Source organism: Oncorhynchus nerka, linkage group LG2 (genome assembly GCF_034236695.1).
Source record: "Oncorhynchus nerka isolate Pitt River linkage group LG2, Oner_Uvic_2.0, whole genome shotgun sequence".
Taxonomy (NCBI): domain Eukaryota; kingdom Metazoa; phylum Chordata; class Actinopteri; order Salmoniformes; family Salmonidae; genus Oncorhynchus; species Oncorhynchus nerka.
In genome coordinates this window covers 10,587,271-10,613,842 of record NC_088397.1, presented here as the reverse complement: position 1 = coordinate 10,613,842, position 26,572 = coordinate 10,587,271, and the positions used below count along the sequence as shown (strand labels likewise).

The following is a 26,572-nucleotide window of genomic DNA, read 5'->3' as shown; positions in this document are numbered from 1 at the left end:
TTGATAGACATCGCATCATTGTATCTGTCCCATTATGGCGTCTGTGAGAGCACGGGCAGCACCATCCATCTCCATTTTGAAGTAGTCCACGCTCTTCTTCTACTACTTCTATAAGTTGGTAAACACTAGAGTCCTGTACCAATTTCTATTTCTATGGGCTGCCCTAACCTGTGCCTTTTCACAAACACGTTGTCAAACAGCATTCCTAAGCTAGGGGGTTCCCTTCCCGGGGTCTCTGACAACTTCTTTTCATTAACAATCCTGGATTTAATGACTGAAATTAGCTTGTGTTTTGTCTGGAGCATACAAACACTTAGCTGCAGTGAAGCGTGTTGTATGGCACGGTGCCTTACAGTGGAGCATATGTCAGAGTATGTCCTTCTTGATGTGTCAACACCTCAACTAGCACCAGTCTGATACTGTATGGGTTCTATTGGGGGAGAGCGGTTTTCCTAGCTTTACGCTAACATGTTGTTGAGTGAGTTGAGGTGTGAGGTGTTTTCCAGTGCTGTCCCTCTCCACTGACTGCTGTCTTTGTGCCCTGGGGTCCTACAGGCACTGCCTGGACGCCCGAGACCCCTACTGTGGCTGGGACCGTAAGCAGAAGCGTTGCACCACCATCGAGGACAGTTCCAACATGAGCCAGTGGAGCCAGAATATCACTGAGTGCCCGGTAAGGGTCACACACACACCTCATATCATATGTAACATACACACCTCATATGTAACACACACACACACCTCATATGTATCACACACACCTCATATCATATGTATCACACACACACACACACCTCATACTGTATGTAACATACACACCTCATATGTAACACACACACACACACACCTCATATGTAACACACACACCTCATAGCATATGTAACACACACACCTCATATCATATGTAACACACACCTCATATCATATGTATCACACACACACACCTCATATGTAACATACACACACACACCTCATATCTATCACACACACACCTCATATGTAACATACACACCTCATATGTAACACACACACCTCATATGTAACACACACACACCTCAAATGTATCACACACACACACCTCATATGTAACACACACACACACACACACCTCATATGTAACAGACACACCTCATATCATATGAAACACACACACACCTCATATCTATCACACACACACCTCATATGTAACACACACACACACCACATACACACACCTCATATCTATCACACACACACCTCATATCAAATGTAACACACACACCTCATATGTAACACACACACACCTCATATGTATCACACACACACACCTCATATCTATCACACACACACACCTCATATCAAATGTAACACACACACCTCATATGTATCACACACACACACCTCATATGTAACATACACACACATTTTGTTTTCATTAAATATCAGAACTTTTTGGAGTGTAAAAATGTTTGACCATTAAAAATCCTATTTTCCCTAACCCCTAAACCTAACCCTACTACCAACCTTAACCCCAAAAACCCTAACCCTAACCTTATACCAAACCCTTAAACCTAAACCTAACCATAACACAAAAAGCCTGAATCTAACCTTTAAGCTTAAAATAGCATTTGAACAAATTCAGGTGTTCCTACCTTTTCAGGACATTCAGGTGAAATGTTAGGGGTCCTGATAATGTAGGAAAACACACACACACACACACACACACACACACACACACACACACACACACACACACACACACACACACACACACACACACACACACACATTAATTTACTTTCCCCACACACTTTCCCCTCTCTCCTACCACCTTCCCCTCTCTCCTACCACCTTCCCCTCTCTCCTACCACCTTCCCTCTCTCCTACCACTTTCCCCTCTCTCCTACCACCTTCCCCTCTCTCCTAAAAGCTTCCCCTCTCTCCTACCACCTTCCCCTCTCTCCGACCACTTTCCCCTCTCTCCTACCACCTTCACCTCTCTCCTACCACCTTCCCCTCTCTCCTACCACTTTCCCCTCTCTCCTACCACTTTCCCCTCTCTCCTACCACCTTCCCCTCTCTCCTACCACTTTCCCCTCTCTCCTACCACCTTCCCCTCTCTCCTACCACTTTCCCCTCTCTCCTACCACCTTCCCCTCTCTCCTACCACTTTCCCCTCTCTCCTACCAATTTCCCCTCTCTCCTACCACCTTCCCCTCTCTCCTACCACCTTCCCTTTCTCCTACCACCTTCCCCTCTCTCCTACCACTTTCCCTCTCTCCTACCACTTTCCCCTCTCTCCTACCACTTTCCCACTTCCCCTCTCTCCTACCACCTTCCCCTCTCTCCTACCACTTTTCCCTCTCTCCTACCACCTTCCCCTCTCTCCTACCACCTTCCCTCTCTCTACCACTTCCCTTCTCCTACCCTTCCCCTCTCTCCTACCACCTTCCCCTCTTTCCTACCACCTTCCCCTCTCTCCTACCACCTTCCCCTCTCTCCTACCACCTTCCCCTCTCTCCTACCACTTTCCCCTCTCTCCTACCACTTCCCCTCTCCCTTTCCCCTCTCTCCTACCACCTTTCCCCTCCCCTCTCCTACCACTTTCCCCTCTCTCCTACCACCTTCCCCTCTCTCCTACCACCTTCCCCTTCCCCTCTCTCCTACCACTTTCCCCTCTCTCCTACCACTTTCCCCTCTCTCCTACCACCTTCCCCCTCTCTCCTACCACTTTCCCCTCTCTCCTACCACTTTCCCCTCTCTCCTACCACCTTCCCCTCTCTCCTACCACCTTCCCCTCTCTCCTACCACCTTCCCCTCTCTCCTACCACCTTCCCCTCTCTCCTACCACCTTCCCCTCTCTCCTACCACCTTCCCCTTTGTCCTACCACTTTTCCCCATTAGCCACCATTCTGACCCAATCTCTGATTGGTCCCTTCTGATGCTGAACTCCTGCCCGCTCACAGGTAAGGAACCTGACCCAGGACGGTGGCTTCAGCCCCTGGGCGCCATGGCAACCCTGTAACCATGACGACCGGGAGGGAGCCAGCACCAGTTGCGCGTGTCGCTCACGCTCTTGTAATAGTCCAGTCCCTCAGTGTGGAGGCTCCAACTGCAAGGGCCCCACCATCCAGGTGGCCAACTGTTCCAGGTACTGTAGAGGTGGCCAACTCTTCCAGGTACTGTAGAGGTGGCCAACTGTTCCAGGTACTGTAGAGGTGGCCAACTGTTCCAGGTACTGTAGAGGTGGCCAACTGTTCCAGGTACTGTAGAGGTGGCCAACTGTTCCAGGTACTGTAGAGGTGGCCAACTGTTCCAGGTACTGTAGAGGTGGCCAACTGTTCCAGGTACGGTAGAGGAAGAAGAGAAGGGAAGTTACAGTCTACTATTCATCATTCAGTACCAAATATCATAACGGTTACTGACTTCCCAAAGGTGGAATAGTCATGACCGTCAGCAGAGTCAGAGTATTTCCTGGAGTGTTTCCTGGAGCTTTTGGGGATTATCAAGTCTCTCATTTGAGCACCTGATTCCAGTTGGGCTGACGCGCGTTTGAGTCCGCTTTCATTCAAACTCCCTCACGACGCCAGGACAGCGGAGTCAATCACCACCTTCCGGAGACACCTGAAACCCCACCTCTTTAAGGAATACCTAGGATAGGATAAAGTAATCCTTCTCACCCCCCCCTTAAAAGATTTAGATGCACTATTGTAAAGTGGCAGTTCCACTGGATGTCATAAGGTGAACGCACCAATTTGTAAGTCGCTCTGGATAAGAGCGTCTGCTAAATGACTTAAATGTAAATGTAAATGTGGGGGGGGGGTGAGAAGGATTACTTTATCCTATCCTAGGTATTCCTTAAAGAGGTGGGGTTTCAGGTGTCTCCGGAAGGTGGTGATTGACTCCGCTGTCCTGGCGTCGTGAGGGAGTTTGTTCCACCATTGGGGGCCAGAGCAGCGAACAGTTTTGACTGGGCTGAGCGGGAACTGTACTTCCTCAGTGGTAGGGAGGCGAGCAGGCCAGAGGTGGATGAACGCAGTGCCCTTGTTTGGGTGTAGGGCCTGATCAGAGCCTGGAGGTACTGAGGTGCCGTTCCCCTCACAGCTCCGTAGGCAAGCACCATGGTCTTGTAGCGGATGCGAGCTTCAACTGGAAGCCAGTGGAGAGAGCGGAGGAGCGGGGTGACGTGAGAGAACTTGGGAAGGTTGAACACCAGACGGGCTGCGGCGTTCTGGATGAGTTGTAGGGGTTTAATGGCACAGGCAGGGAGCCCAGCCAACAGCGAGTTGCAGTAATCCAGACGGGAGATGACAAGTGCCTGGATTAGGACCTGCGCCGCTTCCTGTGTGAGGCAGGGTCGTACTCTGCGGATGTTGTAGAGCATGAACCTACAGGAACGGGCCACCGCCTTGATGTTAGTTGAGAACGACAGGGTGTTGTCCAGGATCACGCCAAGGTTCTTAGCGCTCTGGGAGGAGGACACAATGGAGTTGTCAACCGTGATGGCGAGATCATGGAACGGGCAGTCCTTCCCCGGGAGGAAGAGCAGCTCCGTCTTGCCGAGGTTCAGCTTGAGGTGGTGATCCGTCATCCACACTGATATGTCTGCCAGACATGCAGAGATGCGATTCGCCACCTGGTCATCAGAAGGGGGAAAGGAGGAGATTAATTGTGTGTCGTCTGTCCTACCTGATAGGAGAGACCATGTGAGGTTATGACAGAGCCAAGTGACTTGGTGTATAGCGAGAATAGGAGAGGGCCTAGAACAGAGCCCTGGGGGACACCAGTGGTGAGAGCACGTGGTGAGGAGACGGATTCTCGCTACGCCACCTGGTAGGAGCGACCTGTCAGGTAGGACGCAATCCAAGCGTGGGCCGCGCCGGAGATGCCCAACTCGGAGAGGGTGGAGAGGAGGATCTGATGGTTCACAGTATCGAAGGCAGCCGATAGGTCTAGAAGGATGAGAGCAGAGGAGAGAGAGTTAGCTTTAGCAGTGCGGAGCGCCTCCGTGATACAGAGAAGAGCAGTCTCAGTTGAATGACTAGTCTTGAAACCTGACTGATTTGGATCAAGAAGGTCATTCTGAGAGAGATAGCGGGAGAGCTGGCCAAGGACGGCACGTTCAAGAGTTTTGGAGAGAAAAGAAAGAAGGGATACTGGTCTGTAGTTGTTGACATCGGAGGGATCGAGTGTAGGTTTTTTCAGAAGGGGTGCAACTCTCGCTCTCTTGAAGACGGAAGGGACGTAGCCAGCGGTCAGGGATGAGTTGATGAGCGAGGTGAGGTAAGGGAGAAGGTCTCCGGAAATGGTCTGGAGAAGAGAGGAGGGGATAGGGTCAAGCGGGCAGGTTGTTGGGCGGCCGGCCGTCACAAGACGCGAGATTTCATCTGGAGAGAGAGGGGAGAAAGAGGTCAGAGCACAGGGTAGGGCAGTGTGAGCAGAACCAGCGGTGTCGTTTGACTTAGCAAACGAGGATCGGATGTCGTCGACCTTCTTTTCAAAATGGTTGACGAAGTCATCTGCAGAGAGGGAGGAGGGGGGGGGGAGGAGGATTCAGGAGGGAGGAGAAGGTGGCAAAGAGCTTCCTAGGGTTAGAGGCAGATGCTTGGAATTTAGAGTGGTAGAAAGTGGCTTTAGCAGCAGAGACAGAAGAGGAAAATGTAGAGAGGAGGGAGTGAAAGGATGCCAGGTCCGCAGGGAGGCGAGTTTTCCTCCATTTCCGCTCGGCTGCCCGGAGCCCTGTTCTGTGAGCTCGCAATGAGTCGTCGAGCCACGGAGCGGGAGGGGAGGACCGAGCCGGCCTGGAGGATAGGGGACATAGAGAGTCAAAGGATGCAGAAAGGGAGGAGAGGAGGGTTGAGGAGGCAGAATCAGGAGATAGGTTGGAGAAGGTTTGAGCAGAGGGAAGAGATGATAGGATGGAAGAGGAGAGAGTAGCGGGGGAGAGAGAGCGAAGGTTGGGACGGCGCGATACCATCCGAGTAGGGGCAGTGTGGGAAGTGTTGGATGAGAGCGAGAGGGAAAAGGATACAAGGTAGTGGTCGGAGACTTGGAGGGGAGTTGCAATGAGGTTAGTGGAAGAACAGCATCTAGTAAAGATGAGGTCGAGCGTATTGCCTGCCTTGTGAGTAGGGGGGGAAGGTGAGAGGGAGAGGTCAAAAGAGGAGAGGAGTGGAAAGAAGGAGGCAGAGAGGAATGAGAAAGGTAGACGTGGGGAGGTTAAAGTCGCCCAGAACTGTGAGAGGTGAGCCGTCCTCAGGAAAGGAGCTTATCAAGGCATCAAGCCAGACAGTGTTGACATGTTCTCAGAGGAAACTCAAGTAGTAGGATCAGACCAGCAGCAGCAGAGTCCAACTACCAGACAGTGTTGACATGTTCTCAGAGGAAACTCAAGTAGTAGGATCAGACCAGCAGCAGAGTCCAACTACCAGACAGTGTTGACATGTTCTCAGAGGAAACTCAAGTAGAATCAGACCAGCAGCAGAGTCCAACTACCAGACAGTGTTGACATGTTCTCAGAGGAAACTCTAGTAGAATCAGACCAGCAGCAGCAGAGTCCAACTACCAGACAGTGTTGACATGTTCTCAGAGGAAACTCTAGTAGAATCAGACCAGCAGCAGAGTCCAACTACCAGACAGTGTTGACATGTTCTCAGAGGAAACTCAAGTAGTAGAATCAGACCAGCAGCAGAGTCCAACTACCAGACAGTGTTGACATGTTCTCAGAGGAAACTCAAGTAGTAGAATCAGACCAGCAGCAGTGTCCAACTACCAGACAGTGTTGACATGTTCTCAGAGGAAACTCAAGTAGTAGAATCAGACCAGCAGCAGAGTCCAACTACCAGACAGTGTTGACATGTTCTCAGAGGAAACTCAAGTAGAATCAGACCAGCAGCAGCAGAGTCCAACTACCAGACAGTGTTGACATGTTCTCAGAGGAAACTCAAGGACTCCCTTGCCCTCTATTATTAGAGGTTTCCCTCATTAGGCAAAAGAGATTGGATTTATCTAGAGAGTGAGTTGAAAACCGAAGGACTGTCACCTCTCAGTATAGCACGTGTGTGTGTGTGTGTGTGTGTGTGTGTGTGTGTGTGTGTGTGTGTGTGTGTGTGTGTGTGTGTGTGTGTGTGTGTGTGTGTGTGTGTGTTATTAGAGAGATTACGGTCTTCACTGGTGGCTTCCTGTTGCTTACTTTACTGTGTTACTATGCAGGAGAGAGACGGAGGTGCTGAAATTAAATGGTCTTTTACAGGAAGCACCAATTTAATTAGAAGGGAAGCTCCACCAGCCTGAAGCACTTAAACACATTAGGTGGATTTTTTTATGCCTCAGCCCAGTCAGCTTCCCAGACAAGCACATGTTGCCTCAGCAATGTTTGTTCTGTTCTTCTATTCTTCTGCTTTCAGAGAGTTTACAATAGACTAGGCTATTAGAGTTTACAATAGACTAGGCTATTAGAGTTTACAATAGACTAGGCTATTAGAGTTTACAATAGACTAGGCTATTAGAGTTTACAATAGACTAGGCTATTAGAGTTTACAATAGACTAGGCTATTAGAGTTTACAATAGACTAGGCTATTAGAGTTTACAATAGACTAGGATATTAGAGTTTACAATAGACTAGGATATTAGAGTTTACAATAGAGAAGGCTGTGTCGTATCTTTACTATCATTAACTGAAGACTGATTGTTTTTTTATCAAAGAGTCTCTGTAATGAGTTATTACGCGATTAACTGATTAATCACGTAACTAATTAACTAGGAAGTCGGGGCACCAAGGAAAAATATTCAGATTAAAAAGTTATCATTTCCTAAAATAACTTTTCAGATATTTTATATTATTTACTCTCCCTCACGTTAGTCTCATTCCAAACGTTGTAAATTGTTGGTTATCTGCACGAACCCAGTCTTCACTATGAGTCATCCATACATCAATTGTGTTGTGTAAACAGTATCAGACTCACTCATTCATCTTATACAACAATTAGATGTACTAACAGATATAGCCCTCGGTTCTTCCCAGACCTGACTGCTCTTAACCAACACAAAAACATCCTATGGCGTTCTGCATTAGTATCGAACAGCCCCCGTGATATGCAGCTTTTCAGGGAAGCTAGAAACCAATATACACAGGCAGTTAGAAAAGCCAAGGCTAGCTTTTTCAAGCAGAAATTTGCTTCCTGCAACACTAACTCAAAAACGTTCTGGGACACTGTAAAGTCCATAGAGAATAAGAACACCTCCTCCCAGCTGCCCACAGCACTGAAGATAGGAAACACTGTCACCACTGATAAATCCACTATAATTGAGAATTTCAATAAGCATTTTTCTATGGCTGGCCATGCTTTCCACCTGGCTACCCCTACCCCGGTCAACAGCACTGCACCCCCCACAGCAACTCGCCCAAGCCTTCCCCATTTCTCCTTCTCCCAAATCCAGTCAGCTGATGTTCTGAAAGAGCTGCAAAATCTGGACCCCTACAAATCAGCCGGGCTAGACAATCTGGACCCTTTCTTTCTAAAATTATCCGCCGAAATTGTTGCCACCCCTATTACTAGCCTATTCAACCTCTCTTTCGTGTCGTCTGAGATTCCCATAGATTGAAAGCAGCTGTGGTCATCCCCCTCTTCAAAGGGGGGGACACTCTTGACCCAAACTGCTACAGACCTATATCTATCCTGCCCTGCCTTTCTAAGGTCTTCGAAAGCCAAGTCAACAAACAGATTACCGACCATTTCGAATCTCACCATACCCTCCCTGCTATGCAATCTGGTTTCAGAGCTGGTCATGGGTACACCTCAGCCACGCTCAAGGTCCTTATCGATATCATAACCGCCATCGATAAGAAACATTACTGTGCAGCCGTATTCATTAATCTGGCCAAGGCTTTCGACTCTGTCAATCACCACATCCTCATCGGCAGACTCGACAGCCTTGGTTTCTCAAATGATTGCCTCACCTGGTTCACCAACTACTTCTCTGATAGAGTTCAGTGTGTCAAATTGGAGGGTCTGTTGTCCGGACCTCTGGCAGTCTCTATGGGGGTGCCACAGGGTTCAATTCTTGGACCGACTGTCTTCTCTGTATACATCAATCATGTCGCTCTTGCTGCTGGTGAGTCTCTGATCCACCTCTACGCAGACGACACCATTCTGTATAATTCTGGCCCTTCTTTGGACACTGTGTTAACAACCCTCCAGGCAAGCTTCAATGCCATACAACTCTCCTTCCGTAGCCTCCAATTGCTCTTAAATACAAGTAAAACTAAATGCATGCTCTTCACCCGATCGCTGCCTGCACCTGCCTACCTGTCCAACATCACTACTCTGGACGGCTCTGACTTAGAATACGTGGACAACTACAAATACCTAGGTGTCTGGTTAGACTGTAAACTCTCCTTCCAGACCCACATCAAACATCTCCAATCCAAAGTTAAATCTAGAATTGGCTTCCTATTTCACAACAAAGCATCCTTCACTCATGCTGCCAAACATACCCTTGTAAAACTGACCATCCTACCAATCCTCGACTTCGGCGATGTCATTTACAAAATAGCCTCCAATACCCTACTCAACTAATTGGATGCAGTCTATCACAGTGCCATCCATTTTGTCACCAAAGCCCCATATACTACCCACCATTGCGACCTGTACGCTCTCGTTGGCTGGCCCTCGCTTCATACTCGTAGCCAAACCCACTGGCTCCATGTCATCTACAAGACCCTGCTAGGTAAAGTACCCCCTTATCTCAGCTCGCTGGTCACCATAGCAACACCCACTAGTAGAACGCGCTCCAGCAGGTATATCTCTCTGGTCACCATAGCAGCACCCACCTGCTCTCCAGCAGGTATATCGCTCTGGTCACCCCCAAAACCAATTCTTACTTTGGCCGCCACTCCTTCCAGTTCTCTGCTGCCAATGACTGGAACGAACATAAGAAAGTATCTGAAACTGGAAACACTTATCTCCCTCACTAGCTTCAAGCACCAGCTGTCAGAGCAGCTCACAAATTACTGCACCTGTACATAGCCCATCTATAATTTAGCCCAAACAACTACCTCTTTCCCTACTGTATTTATTTATTTTATTTATTTTGCTCCTTTGCACCCCATTATTTTTATTTCTACTTTGCACATTCTTCCACTGCAAATCTACCATTCCATTGTTTTACTTGCTATATTGTATTATTGACTGCATGTTTGTTTTACTCCATGTGTAACTCTGTGTTGTTGTATGTGTCGAACTGCTTTGCTTTATCTTGGCCAGGTCGCAATTGTAAATGAGAACTTGTTCTCAACTTGCCTACCTGGTTAAATAAAGGTGAAATAAAAATAAAATAAAAGATGTAAACCTCATATCTGGTGATATTATATAAACTGCGTTATGGTAATGTGGCCACACCGTCTCCCATGAGCTTCCCCAAGTCGTGACAAACGGACCAGTTCGTAGCTGGATTCTTCACCGATCTTTTATACTTTCTCCGGGAACATGAAATTTGTTCGTACCTCAAGTTCTGTGAGGTGGAAGGATTTCCTTTGTTCTCCATGAAAATCTACTCTCTCTATACTGTGTGTCCATGAAGAGATCCTCAGGAATTTACGACGTCTCTCTGACCACAGCAACCTAGTTGATGGAGGAAAGGGGGAGGCAGGGAGAGGGGGATGGGCTTGCTATACCCAAAGAGGCCAACGTCATGACAGCTGTTAGAGTTTAAAATAGACTAGGCTATTAGAGTTTTAGGTGAATCTGTGTGTCTTCCCAGTTGTTCTGAGTTTATCTCTCTCTCTGTCTCCCTCTCTATCTCTCTCTGTCTCTGTCTATCTCTCTCTGTCTCTCTCTCTCTGTCTCTCTGTCTCTCTCTCTCTCTGTCTGTCTCTGTCTGTCTCTCTGTCTCTCTCTCTGTCTCTCTCTCTGTCTCTGTCCGTCTCTCTCTGTCTCTGTCCGTCTCTCTCTGTCTCTATGTCTCTCTGTCTCCTCTAGGAACGGAGGCTGGACCCCCTGGTCCACCTGGGGTCAGTGCAGCACCAGCTGTGGCATCGGGTACGAGGTGCGCCAGCGCTCCTGCGACAACCCCTCCCCCCGGCATGGGGGGCGTGTCTGTGTGGGACAAGGCCGAGACGAGAGGTGAGACAGAGGGACTCAATGCAGTACATACAGTCAGGTTCACCTTCAGTCAGGTTCACCTTCAGTCAGATTCACATTCTGTCAGGTTCACATTCAGTCAGGTTCACATTCAGTCAGGTTCACATTCAGTCAGGTTCACATTGTCAGGTTTTCTTGTGGCGTTGCAGGAGACCCTCGTTCAGCGTTGCAATGCCCTGAAATGGTGCACATATTGTAAAGCAGTGGTTCACCTTCTCTTACAAAGACCACCAGGCAGAAAGAGTAGGACTGCAGGTTTACTGTGTGTTTGTGTGTTGTGTGTGTGTGTGTGTGTGTGTGTGTGTGTAGGCTGTGCAATGACAAGAGCCCATGTCCCATGCCTGTGTTCTGGTCGTCTTGGGGCTCCTGGTCTCAGTGCAGTGCAAAGTGTGGAGGAGGGGTCCATTCCCGGTTCAGGAGCTGTGAGAAGGGGAACACCTGCCCTGGATGTGCTCTGGTACACACACACACACACACACACACACCCCAAAGGCATCCTTTACTACAACTTTCTCACAGATAACACCCTTATGTGATCTAGTGAATGGCATCTTTCATTATTCATTTATCATAGCCTGAGGATGAACAGTCAGGTTGAAGCTGACATATCCTGTCTCCTTTTCCTATATCCTTCAATCCTCTCTCCTCTTCCCTAAAACACACTCCCTTAGGAGTACAAGACCTGTAACCTGGAGGCGTGTCCGGAGGTCCGTCGCAACACCCCCTGGACCCCCTGGATGCCGGTGAATGTGACCCAGGACGGGGCCCGCCAGGAGCAGAGGACCCGCTACACCTGCAGGGCCCTCCTTTCAGACCCTCATCAGCTGCAGCTGGGCAAGAAGAAGGTGGAGACCCGCGTCTGCCCCAACGACGGCACCGCCGCCTGTGAGACTGAAGGTAAGTCTGAGGTCCCACTCATACATATGTACTGGACAGACAGACAGACAGACAGGAAAGCCTGCTAAGTCTCTGATGTTATGCAGTGGGCTGTGGTTTTTAATCGGCCAGCTGGGATGACCCATGCTGTGCTCACTGGGGCGAGACGATCTGGGCGGTCGTACCCAGTGACAGGCTCCCTGGGGTGGGGTAGGTGTCACAGTCCACAGCCTCTCATTGATTTAAAGGTCAGACAGGCAGGCAGAACGCCTCTCTTGCTGACAGTAACTAGACGGGGGAGAAGGGTGTGTGTGTGTGTGTGTGCATATTTAAGACAGGCTCCATGTAAAGCAAGGCATATAGAGAGGATGTGTTTGCGACGATTTGTAGATTACAGAGCAACCGCGTGGTCACCGGGCCTAAACACCATGTCACAGGCTGTCACCGGGCCTAAACACCATGTCACAGGCTGTCACCGGGCCTAAACACAATGTCACAGGCTGTCACCGGGCCTAAACACCATGTCACAGGCTGTCACCGGGCCTAAACACCATGTCACAGGCTGTCACCGGGCCTAAACACCATGTCACAGGCTGTCACCGGGCCTAAACACCATGTCACAGGCTGTCACCGGGCCTAAACACAATGTCACAGACTGTCACCGGGCCTAAACACCATGTCACAGGCTGTCACCGGGCCTAAACACCATGTCACAGGCTGTCACCGGGCCTAAACACCTAAACACAATGTCACAGGCTGTCACCGGGCCTAAACACCATGTCACAGGCTGTCACCGGGCCTAAAAACACCATGTCACAGGCTGTCACCGGGCCTAAACACCATGTCACAGGCTGTCACTGCCTAAACACCTAAACACCATGTCACAGGCTGTCACTGGGCCTAAACACCATGTCACAGGCTGTCACCGGGCCTAAACACCATGTCACAGGCTGTCACCGGGCCTAAACACCATTTCACAGGCTGTCACCGGGCCTAAACACCATGTCACAGGCTGTCACCGGGCCTAAACACCATGTCACAGGCTGTCACCGGGCCTAAACACCATGTCACAGGCTGTCACCGGGCCTAAACACCATTTCACAGGCTGTCACCGGGCCTAAACACCATGTCACAGGCTGTCACCGGGCCTAAACACCATGTCACAGAGGCGCTGTCTAGACTCAAGAGGAGACATCTGGCCTCACAGTAACATGGGCAGTATAAAATATTACTGCTGCCCTGGTTTCAAACCACACAGAAAATAAAAAGCTTTCAATTCATTATTGAAGTCATTTCCATAATTTAGGTGACGTGTTGCTTTTCTTCCACTTTTCAAAGAGTTCATCTGGAACCGATTAACCCAGATTTTACCCCACGGTTGAATGTTTGGCCCAGATTCTAACTGCACAGCCATGTAATGAGGAAGGAAGCCTCTGCACTCTTAGAACCAGCACATTGTCTGTTATTGCATTGCCAAGCTTTAGGTCACAGAAGACCATTGTTTATCAGAGCTGTTCTCCTGCCATACCATTAGGAAAACAACATATTTATGACTTTGAGAAGTAAAAAGAATATTGTAAATCACCTTTTGTGTTGTAATGTCTCATGTATGAGTATATCTGTGGTTCAGCTCTGGTTGAAGACTTGGTCAGGGCCAGTGGAGGCAGTAGTGGTCGACCTTTGCTCCGACAACCAGGTGGCACCAGGTGGTCGCCGTGGGAGACATGGTCGACCTGCTCCCAGGAGTGTGCCACAGGCTTCCGCACGCGCAAGCGCACCTGTGCCTCAGCCGAGGGCAAGAGCAGCCCCAGTGCCTGTAGTGGATCCCCAGTGGAGTACCAGGACTGCAACTCCCAGCCCTGCCCAGGTAAGACACTGACTACTCCAGTGCCTGTAGTGGATCCCCAGTGGAGTACCAGGACTACAACTCCCATCCCTGCCCAGGTAAGACACTGACTACTCCAGTGCCTGTAGTGGATCCCCAGTGGAGTACCAGGACTACAACTCCCAGCCATGCCCAGGTAAAACACTGACTACTCCAGTGCCTTTAGTGGATCCCCAGTGGAGTACCAGGACTACAACTCCCAGCCCTGCCCAGGTAAGACACTGACTACTCCAGTGCCTGTAGTGGATCCCCAGTGGAGTACCAGGACTACAACTCCCAGCCCTGCCCAGGTAAGACACTGACTACTCCAGTGCTACTGTATATCTGCTCAAATACTGTACTGATCAATTCACCTAACGGGCAGTGTAGAACCGATATTGGGATTCCTTCAAAGCTGACGATAGCCTTTCTCGGAGATCGCATTCATGGTAAAAGCTGCTTAAGCGTAAATTGCCTTTAAAAGTCTGTAGTGAAAAACAAACTGGTCTAATAAACATGAATAAAATGTTTTGTTTTCATGTGCAGAAAAACATGTTAAAAAAAACTCAGTATCTGGATAAATAGTTAACCCCTTACACTCGTGGGCCTTTATGGATTGGGCTAAATTGAAATGTTTCTTACAGAAGAAATATGGAAAGTATATGCAAAACCATGATAGCAATTAAAAGGGAAAGGTTTGGAGATGATGGGAAAATGATGACTAAAGTTGAGGACACAACAGTTCACCTGACTGACACAAGACTGAATCCAATTTATGTGCATTTTACATTTACTCTACTTTTTGCCGCATTTGTTGAAAACAAAATTTTTAAAAATCAAAGAAGTGTCAACTATAAGGCGCTATTTTTAGCTCTCATTGTTGTTTTGTTTAGAACACAACCTGCATCCCTCCTTCACACAATTACTGTTGTTTACACATTCCAAAAACAGTCCGTTATAAATCACAATCTGGGTCAGATGGGCATCATTTGAAAGCTTGTTCTACTGCCAACATGACTAGCTAAATTATAAAATACGTTAGGTTTTCACAAGGCAATTCAGAGAAGCAGGTCATCATTTTGATGCGCATAGAATGGTGTTAAGTACTTAAGTAAAAATACTTTCAAATACTACTTAAGTAGTTTTTGGGGGTATCTGTACTTTACTATTTATATTTTTGACAACTTTTGCTTTTACTCCAATACATTCCTAGAGAAAATAATGTACTTTTTACTCCATACATTTTCCTTAACACCCAAAATTACTAGTTACATTTTGAATGCTTTGCAGGACAGGAAAATGGTCTAATTCATGCACTTATCAAGAGAACATCCTTGGTCATCCCTACTGCCTCTGATCTGGCAGACTCACTAAACACAAATGCTTAATTTGTAAATGATGTCTGAGTGTTGAAGTGTGCCCCTGGCTATCCGTAAATGTAAAAAAACAAGAAAATCGTGCCGTCAGGTTTGCTTAATATTAGGAATTTGAAATGATTTATACTTTTACTTTTGATACCTACAGTTGAAGTGGGAAGTTTACATACACCTTAGCCAAATACATTTAAACTCAGATTTTCACAATTCCTGACATTTAATACTAGTAAAAATCCCTATCTTAGGTCAGTTAGGATCACCACTTTATTTTAAGAATGTGAAATGTCAGAATAATAGTAGAGAGAATGATTTATTTCAGCTTTTATTTATTTCATCATGGGTAGCCTTCCACAAGCTTCCCACAATAAGTTGGGTGAATTTTGGCCCATTCCTCCCAACAGAGCTGGTGTAACTGAGTCAGGTTTGTAGGCCTCCTTGCTCGCACACGCTTTTTCAGTTCTGCCAACAAATTTTCTTTGGGATTGAGGTCAGGGCTTTGTGATGGCCACTCCAATACCTTGACTTTGTTGTCCTTAAGCCATAACTTTGGAAGTATGCTTGGGGTCATTGTCAATTTGGAAGACCCATTTGCGACCAAGCTTTAACTTCCTGACTGATGTCTTGAGATGTTGCTTCAATATATCCACATAATTTTCTTCCCTCATGATGCCATCTATTTTGTGTACCCCCACAACATGATGCTGCCACCCCTGTGCTTCACAGTTGGGATGGTGTTCTTTGGCTTGCAAGCCTCACCCTTTTCCCTCCAAACATAACGACGGTTATTATGGCCAAACAGTTCTATTTTTGTTTCATCAGACCAGAGGACATTTCTCCAAAAAGTTTGATCTTTGTCCCAATGTGCAGTTGCAAACCGTAGTCTGGCTTTTTTATGGCGGTTTTGGAGCAGTGGCTTCTTCCTTGCTGAGCGGCCTTTCGGGTTATGTCGATATAGGACTCGTTTTACTGTGGATATAGATACTTTTGTACCTGTTTCCTCCAGCATCTTCACAAGGTCCTTTGCTGTTGATCTGGGATTGATTTGCACTTTTCACACCAAAGTACGTTAATCTCTAGGAGACAGAACGTGTCTCCTTCCTGAGCGGTATGACGACTGCGTGGTCCCATGGTGTTTATACTTGCGTACAGATTTGTACCTTCAGGCATTTGGATGAACCAGACAAGGATGAACCAGACTTGTGGAGGACTACAATTTTTTTTCTGAGGTCTTGGCTGATTTCTTTTGATTTTCCCATGATGTCAAGCAAAAAGGCACTGAGTTTGAAGTTAGGCCTTGAAATACATCCACAGGTACACCTCCAATTGACTCAAATGATGTCAATTAGCCTATCAGAAGCTTCTAAAGCCATGACATAAACAGATTTTCCAATCCGTTTAAAGGCACAGTCAACTTAATGTATGTAAACTTCTGACCCACTGGAATTGTGATACAGTGAATTATAAGTTAAATAATCTGTCTGTAAAACAATTGTTGGAATAATGACTTGTGTCATGCACAAAGTAGATGTCCTAACCGACTTGCCAAAACTATAGTTTGTTAACAAGAAATTTGTGGAGTGGTTGAAAAACGATTTTTAATGACTCCAACCTAAGTGTATGTAAACTTCCGATTGATATTTTTGCGATTACATTTACTTCTGATACTTAAGTACATTTAAGACCAAATACTTTTAGACTTTTACTCAAGAAGTATTTTACTGGGTGACTTTCACTTTCACTTCATTTTCTTTTAAGGTATCGCTACTTTTACTCAAGTATGACAGTTGGGTACTTTTCCCACCACTGGGATTGAATGTATTCTGCAGCGTGGTCCACGGAACATGTTGACAATGTAACTAACACAGGCTCATTCTGTTCAAGACAACCCAGGGTATAACACCATGTCATCTTGTAACTAACAGACTCATTCTGTTCAGGACAACCCAGGGTATAACACCATGTCATCTTGTAACTAACACAGACTCATTCTGTTCAGGACAACCCAGGGTATAACACCATGTCATCTTGTAACTAACAGACTCATTCTGTACAGGACAACCCAGGGTATAACACCATGTCATCTTGTAACTAACAGACTCATTCTGTTCAGGACAACCCAGGGTATAACACCATGTCATCTTGTAACTAACACAGACTCATTCTGTTCAGGACAACCCAGGGTATAACACCATGTCATCTTATAACTAACACAGACTCATTCTGTTCAGGACAACCCAGGGTATAACACCATGTCATCTTATAACAGGGTATAACACCACAGACTCATTCTGTTCAGGACAACCCAGGGTATAACACCATGTCATCTTGTAACTAACACAGACTCATTCTGTTCAGGACAACCCAGGGTATAACACCATGTCATCTTGTAACTAACACAGACTCATTCTGTTCAGGACAACCCAGGGTATAACACCATGTCATCTTGTAACTAACAGACTCATTCTGTTCAGGACAACCCAGGGTATAACACCATGTCATCTTGTAACTAACAGACTCATTCTGTTCAGGACAACCCAGGGTATAACACCATGTCATCTTGTAACTAACAGACTCATTCTGTTCAGGGTATAACACCATGTCATCTTGTAACTAACACAACTCATTCTGTTCAGGACAACCCAGGGTATAACACCATGTCATCTTGTAACTAACACAGACTCATTCTGTTCAGGACAACCCAGGGTATAACACCATGTCATCTTGTAACTATAGACTCACCATGTCATCTTGTAACTAACAGACTCATTCTGTTCAGGACAACCCAGGGTATAACACCATATCATCTTGTAACTAACAGACCCATTCTGTTCAGGACAAACCAGGGTATAACACCATGTCATCTTGTAACTAACATAGACTCATTCTGTTCAGGACAACCCAGGGTATAACACCATGTCATCTTGTAACTAACAGACTCATTTTGTTCAGGACAACCCAGGGTATAACACCATGTCATCTTGTAACTAACTGTACTTCAACATAGTGATCATAAATGTTGACACTATATGACATGAGTTTTATGATATGGAAATGTGAAGTGCGCATTTGGCTTGTATGACGTCAAAGCGGTATTTATTATAAATCTCAACGTATCCTCTTTCAAAATACATCGAGTCCTCGTAATTTACAGCATTCCCCTCACTCAGACAACGACAAATGTGAAGAAGTTGCCTAATTATCTGGAGGGATGGGGGGCAACTTCTCGTTGCGCGTGGTGCACGAGTTCAGAACGTCTGTCAGTCGAAACAGAGCCAGAGCTGTGTAACATGTTACTATACAGCCACTGTGTTCCAATGTAGGTGCTTATCAGGGTCCAAATCAGCCCTTTTCAACCTGTATACTGACTGTGAAGGACTACAGGAAATAAACCGTTTATATTTTCTATAAGAGTTTGGTGTGTGTGTGTGTGTCCAGTGAAAGGAACCTGGTCGTGCTGGGCGTCATGGTCTCACTGCTCCGCCACCTGTGGAGGTGGGCACTACCAGCGTACCCGTACCTGTAGCAACCCTGCCCCCACCAACGGAGGTGACATCTGCATCGGCCTGCACACTGAAGAGGCCCTGTGCAACACACACACCTGTGAAGGTATGCAGACTGAACAGATTCACAGATGAAAGATATGCAGCACTCAGTCATACACATATCCTGCACAGGTACACATATTTGCAGAATTCGTTCATACAAATATTGTTTTAAAAATGTTCAGCATTCAAAGTAAGTCATTTAATTTAAAGGATGGTGCATAAGTCATGTTAAGGTTATGTAGCCGCTATGCTGAGTTCACTGTGGCTTTGACTTATAGTGGTACCACAACTCATCATCCTCTCTTGTCTCCGTCCACCCTCTCCTCTCTCTCCTCCAACCCCCTCCACTCCTCATCTGCTGTTCCTCCAGGTGGCCGGCTGCCGTGGTCAGAGTGGGGGGAGTGTGACGAGGAGGGGCTGCAGCATCGCAGCAGGGAGTGTGGGGAACGGGAGGCAGACCCCAGCCTGTGTCAGGGCAATGCCACCGCGAGCAGGCCCTGCCAGCCCCCCGAGGTGCCAGGTCAGTCCCCAACATTTTGAACACACTGCTAAATAGCCAGCTGACCATCACTTTATGGGCAGTGCTTGGTTGGTTTTGCTGCAGAAAATGGTACTCTGTGATTGTGGGGAGCTTTGACTCTATTGGCTGGTTGAATTGTGCAATGCAGTAACAGTCTGTTTCTCTCTCGGTTCCTCCCTATTTCTTTCCTCTTCTTCTATCTATTTTTCTCTTTCTATGTTTCTCCGCAGTCGTTCTGCCTGGACAGGATAACGATCAGCGCTGTGGGGGTAAGTGACTTACGAGAATCCCCTCCCCCATCCCAGTGGGGGTTACAGGGACCCCAAGGACATGGAGCGTGACTCTCGCCACCCCCTTCTTCACCCCTCTCCATTTGTTTTACACCCTTCCCACTCCCTTTGAATCACAAATGAACCATCGCCACCCTGATTACACACAATGCTATCATTCCTAAAAGCTTTAGGCCTAGATTCAATCAGATCAAGCGTTATCGGGCGATAGCAAATACTGATATTTTGGCGGTGTCGGAGGTGTAACTGTGTTGGAGCTGTCAAATCAGGGAGCAGCTGATATTTTGGCGGTGTCGGAGATGTAACTGTGTTGAAGCTGTCAAATCAGGGAGCAGCTGATATTTTGGCGGTGTCGGAGATGTAACTGTGTTGGAGCTGTCAAATCAGGGAGCAGCTGCTATTGGTCATTGTCCAGAAGCCACACCCCGTCCCACTCGCATTACAAGTTCACAATGACAAAGTGTAGAATGTATAGAAATAATTGCTCTCAAATCAAAAATCATTAAACAAAAATAATGAGGATTTCTATCAGCCTAATCAAGGTGTAGATTACATCTCACATTCCAGTGTTAAAACTTCTAAACAAGGCTGCAAGGGATTTCTCTTAATGCGACACCGTTCAGCCAATGGCAATGTCTGCTTTAGGAATGATTCCAGGAGCCGCTTGTGGATCTGACAGCTCTAACACAGTTCCAACTCTGACACTGCCAAAACAACCACTATGTGGATGTAGGCTAAAGCGGATCTGATTGAATAAAGCCTTGTTCACATTGGCAGTTTGAAGTGATTCAAATTCAATTTTTTTCCATATCTGGTCCGAATCTGTTCTTTTTCCTGCAGTCTGAACAGCCAAAAAGTACATGGAATCAAATATTTCAAGACATATTTCAAATCACCTTTGTAGGTGGTTTGCAATCAGATGCAAATCTGATTCCTGGCTGTGCAACTTCTGTCTGAACGGTCAAATTTGATTTATTTGGTAAATATTGTTGCTTACTAGCTAGTGGGTTGACAGTTTTGACAAGACCATGTGGAAGCTAATTAGCTTGTTAATATAAGAACAATTTACTGAATGTGCTAGAAAGCTAAACAGCTAGCTAGCTGACGGCTGGGGCTAGCTGGCTGACGGCTGTGGCTAGCTAGCTGACGGCTGTGGCTAGCTGGCTGACGGCTGTGGCTAGCTAGCTGATGGCTGTGGCTAGCCGAAAAGTATTAGTTTTAAAAGTTGGATCATGTTATCCTTTGAGGTTTTAAAAAAAGTGTTCTTCCTCTATCAAATCAAATCAAATTTATTTATATAGCCCTTCGTACATCAGCTGATATCTCAAAGTGCTGTACAGAAACCCAGCCTAAAACCCCAAACAGCAAACAATGCAGGTGTAAAAGCACGGTGGCTAGGAAAAACTCCCTAGAAAGGCCAAAATCTATGAATTTGAACATTCAAAACAACAGGGAGGCATTGTTGTCACCTTAGCTTGCTAGATAACTTCTGAGTGATAGGAAGCACAAGCACCACCAATCAGGCTACACCACCGCGCACACATCCGTCGTTACTATGACAACTAGCATAGCAACGTCAGCAAATGACTGCTGTCTGAACACACACAAATCTGATTTGGTCACTTGTAACTTGCTGTTTGGACAGTCAGTATTCCAAAACAGATCTTAAGGCGTGCAGTGTGAACAAGGCTTTAGTTTCAGTATGATTCTTGGTCTTTTGAGTGGATCCTCTCATGACAATAACATTATGGCGCTATTGCAATGTTGCGAGTAGACCTGGGTTCAAATACTATTTGTAATCTTTCCAAGACCAGGGTTCACACTTTTAGAAATGTTCCATTTAGCCAGGAAATATCAATTAAGCACAGATAAGGCATTTTAACTGATTTCAAATAGTATTTGAAACCAGGTCTGATCACTAGCTTAGCTGCACTTAGCCTTCAAAACAGGTTTGAACTCACAATTTTTAGGGAACAAGACTACATTGCCAAAGCAAACATATTGGAACATATTAAATCAATGATGATGTAGTAAATAATACCAATGATATTCAAACTCTGTCCCTTTCTCTCTCCTCCCAGCAGCCTTCTCTCTGTTCCACCTGGTGGCCACGGGAGCGTTGTGTTTCTTTGCAGCGGTGGGGCTGTCGGTCCTGGTCTACGCCTACTGCCAACGACTCCACAAGCCCTCCCAGGAGTCAGCCGTCATCCACCCCACCACGCCCAACCACCTCAGCTATAAGGGCAACACGACGCCAAAGAACGAGAAGTACACCCCCATGGAGTTCAAGGTGGAGTATTCCACTCTCTCTACCCCCCCACACTTACACACAGGGAATGGAACAATCCGTTAGGGCAGAGTCAGACCTGCAGGTTCAGATAGATAACATTGGTTTTCTTTCAAATACTTTTAATTAAGTCTGCCTGGAGTGCCAGATGGGTGGGGTTTGCACTTTTGGAACTACTCCATTGGTTCCATTGCATCAGGCGAGCCCAATCAAGCACAGATGATGAATTTGAAAGAAAGTAAATATTATTTGAATATAGGTCTGCTTCAAATACCATATATCAGACCTCAAATGTTCAGGTCATTGTAGTCCTTGCTTGTCTGATTGTGCCTATTTTGCTCTTTGGTAGAATGGCAGAGAGACAGTGTCCGTCCGTCCATCCGTCCTGCCCTTGTGATGTCCCAGTGATATACCATCTGTTTGCCTCCTACTCTTTATTAATGTGTTCATTAGCCTGTTAACCTATCAGAAAGGAGGGCGAGACTCACACAGCTGTGTTTGATTAATCGAGCCATTACTTGAATTAATTAACTAACGTCTGCTCTTTGGCTGTCTCCTCATACACACACACACACACACACACAACACACACACACACACACACACACACACACACACACACACACAAACCATCCCTCATGTCCTTCCTGTGTCTGCCTCTCGCCATGGTTACCAGCGATTACCACCATGGTTTGTCTGTCTGAGACCCCCTAAAGGGATCGGTAGTCCATCTGTGTGTGATTGATCGTGTCTACTTGTTGATACAGTTTTATGTATTATACTATCTCTGTGTGATTGATCGGGTCTGTGTGTGAAGATACAGTATGATGTAACTGTGGGAGAGAATCTCAATTGCATACTCCTTGTGTCCTCTCCTCGCCTCCGTCTCAAAACCCAAAGCCAGAGGTCCCGCCCCTTGACCTTCTCTACCAATGGGTTTTGAGAAGGAGGCGAGGAGAGAGATTCTCCCTGAGTGTTATTGGGTGGTACAATAGGGCGTTGCAGGGAAGCGGAACTGGAAACAAAAATGAGCTTTCTCATTGGACGAGATCAGGTAGCGCCTCCTGCCTTTAGAAACATTTTCTCCCATGTTGCACCTACTGAACACCCCCTGTTCTGTTCCCTTCTGTCTTCCACAGACGCTGAACAAGAACAACCTTCTCCCGGACGAGAGCTGCAACTTCTTCCCCTCGTCCCTCTCGCCCCTCCCCTCCCTCCCCCAGAATAACGTTTACACCACCACCTACTACCCAGCACCCCTGGGCAAATACGACCACCCCTTCCACCCCGACTCACCTTGCAGGAACTATATGCACCACAGTTGAGACAGGACCCCCCCCCTCCAACTCTCTTCTCTATGGGAAGTTGGAAACACTCCTGCACCCCAGACCCTTCCCCATTTCCTCTCCTCTCCTCTATTGAGTGTGTACTTTGCTACAGTGAGGGGGAGCTGTGTTAACGACCGGGCAGACCCTTGAACTGGGTGTGTCCTCTCAAGGTCCGAACCATGCACGTTCTTCTCCATCACCAGTGCGGGCGGATGTTGAACTGTCCCTGTCAACCAACAGGAGAATCATTTTGTATCATTGTGACTGTTCAGTTGATATGACTGTTTTATGACGTTGTTTTTCTACTCTACTGTGCAGTACAGAAACTCATCTCAAGACGAGGAAGTAGACTGGACCATGTGGAATGCTGGGAGTTGGAGTCTTATGAGGGAGCTGGGCTGTAGCAGCCTTATGGTTCAGTATGGAGATTCACTACTTGTGGAATCTGTTCTAAAACAACACTGTTAAAAGTCTCCTGTAAAACCCTACGGTGTCAGATCACGTATATCACAAAAACCCACAGATGTCACATTTGATCTGAGGAGAATATAAGACATTGTGGCTGGTTTGTATTCGATATAGACGTTCCCGAAGGATACCGTACCGGAATATGCTGACCAAGACACCTTCCAGCTCTAAAAACCGGCTTTATGATGGTGAAAGTGCAGAACTCAATGACACTGACAGTATGGGCACGTTTGTCATGCTTCTGCTCACCAACTTGTTTCTCCTGTCTGTTTGGACACGCTGCATCAGATTAGCCTCATGGTCAGGTGTTCCTGCAGTGTGGACTAACAGAGAGGGGAAGGGAGTGAGGGGCTGGTACTGCTTTCATCTGAGCAGCCCAAGGACTCCTGGGTCACGTCCCAAATGGCACCCTATTCCCTATATAGTGCACTACTTTTGACTAGAGCCCAATGGGCCCCGGTTGAAAGGAGTGCACTATGTAGGGAATAGGGAGCCAAATCGGACGTGACCATGGCCTCTGAAAGGGTTTATAATCCTGTAACTACCTGCACCGACACCCAAAAATGACAATGGCGGCGATTCAGAGTCGATGTAAAAGGAGCAATTTTGAGAAAAAACATGTATTTTGAACAACCCAGATACTCAGCTAAGGCTCAGCGATCCTGTCTCACCACCCTCATCCCTTCAAATGGTTCGCTGTCTCACCACCCTCATTCCTTCAAATTGATAGCTGTCTCACCACCCTGTCTCACCACCCTCATCCCTTCAAAGTCTCACCACCCTCATCCCTTCAAATTGATAGCTGTCTCACCACCACCTCATCCCTTCAAATGGATAGCTGTCTCACCACCCTCATCCCTTCAAATGGTTCATCCTCATCCCTTCAAATTGATAGCTGTCTCACCACCATCATCCCTTCAAATGGATAGCTGTCTCACCACCCTCATCCCTTCAAATGGTTCAAATTGATAGCTGTCTCACCACCCTCACCCTCATCCCTTCAAATGGTTAGCTGTCTCACCACCTCATCCCTCAAATCCCTGTTCAAATGGATAGCTGTCTCACCACCCTCATCCCTTCAAATGGATAGCTGTCCTCATCCCTTCAAATGGATAGCTGTCTCACCACCCTCATCCCTTCAAATGGTTCGCTGTCTCACCACCCTCATCCCTTCAAATGGATAGCTGTCTCACCACCCTCATCCCTTCAAATGGATAGCTGTCTCAAATGGTTAGCTGTCTCACCACCCTCATCCCTTCAAATGGATAGCTGTCTCACCACCCTCATCCCTTCAAATGGTTCGCTGTCTCACCACCCTCATCCCTTCAAATGGATAGCTGTCTCACCACCCTCATCCCTTCAAATGGTTTGCTGTCTCACCACCCTCATCCCTTCAAATGGTTTGCTGTCTCACCACCCTCATCCCTTCAAATGGTTCGCTGTCTCACCACCCTCATCCCTTCAAATTGATAGCTGTCTCACCACCATCATCCCTTCAAATGGATAGCTGTCTCACCACCCTCATCCCTTCAAATGGTTCACTGTCTCACCACCCTCATCCCTTCAAATTGATAGCTGTCTCACCACCCTCATCCCTTCAAATTGATAGCTGTCTCACCACCCTCATCCCTTCAAATTGATAGCTGTCTCACCACCCTCATCCCTTCAAATGGTTCGCTGTCTCACCACCCTCATCCCTTCAAATGGTTAGCTGTCTCACCACCCTCATCCCTTCAAATGGTTAGCTGTCTCACCCTCATCCCCTCATCCATCCCTTCAAATTGATAGCTGTCTCACCACCCTCATCCCTACAAATGGATAGCTGTCTCACCACCCTCATCCCTTCAAATGGTTCGCTGTCTCACCACCCTCATCCCTTCAAATGGTTCGCTGTCTCACCACCCTCATCCCTTCAAATGGATAGCTGTCTCACCACCCTCATCCCTTCAAATGGTTTGCTGTCTCACCACCCTCATTCCTTCACATGGATAAATGGATAGCTGTCTCACCACCCTCATCCCTTCAAATGGATAGCTGTCTCACCACCCTCATCCCTTCAAATGGTTTGCTGTCTCACCACCCTCATCCCTTCAAATGGATAAATGGATGCATCAAATTGGAAATGTGGGAAAATGATCTGTATACCAAACCTTGATGTGAAGCATGATGAATACAGTTAGTGTGTAAGGGCACTGTTTCATCATCATGCTACAGGAAAATGTGTTTGTCATGTTGGTATGATGAAATGTGTATTGAATGGTGTCTCACCAGATCAAATGGATCAATATCTGCACCTCATCCCCTGGATCTACAATACTGGAGCACCTCCTCCACTAGATCACAATACTGGATCACTCAGCACCTCCTCCACTAGATCACAATACTGGATCACTCAGCACCTCCTCCACTAGATCACAATACTGGATCACTCAGCACCTCCTCCACTAGATCACAATACTGGATCACTCAGCACCTCCTCCACTAGATCACAATACTGGATCACTCAGCACCATTCCTCCATGGATAAAGATCACAATACTGGATCACTCAGCACCTCCTCCACTAGATCACAAAATACTGGATCACTCAGCACCTCCTCCACTAGATCACAATACTGGATCACTCAGCACCTCCTCCACTAGATCACAATAAGATCTGGATCACTCAGCACCTCCTCCACTAGATCACAATACTGGATCACTCAGCACCTCCTCCACTCCACTAGATCACAGCACCTCCTCCACTAGATCACAATACTGGATCAGCACCTCCTCCACTAGATCACAATACTGGATCAGCACCTCCTCCACTGGATCACAATACTGGATCACCAGCACCTCCTCCACTACTGGATCACTCAGCACCTCCTCCACAATCACTACTGGATCACTCAGACC

The 26,572-nt window shown here is 46.9% G+C and overlaps 1 pseudogene; it reads left to right on the top strand.

Annotated features, from left to right (window-relative positions):
- The window catches only part of LOC115117669 (semaphorin-5B-like), an 81,080-nt pseudogene extending 56,666 nt beyond the window's left edge, over nucleotides 1–24,414 (top strand).
- Nucleotides 24,415–26,572: the final 2,158 nt, after the last annotated feature.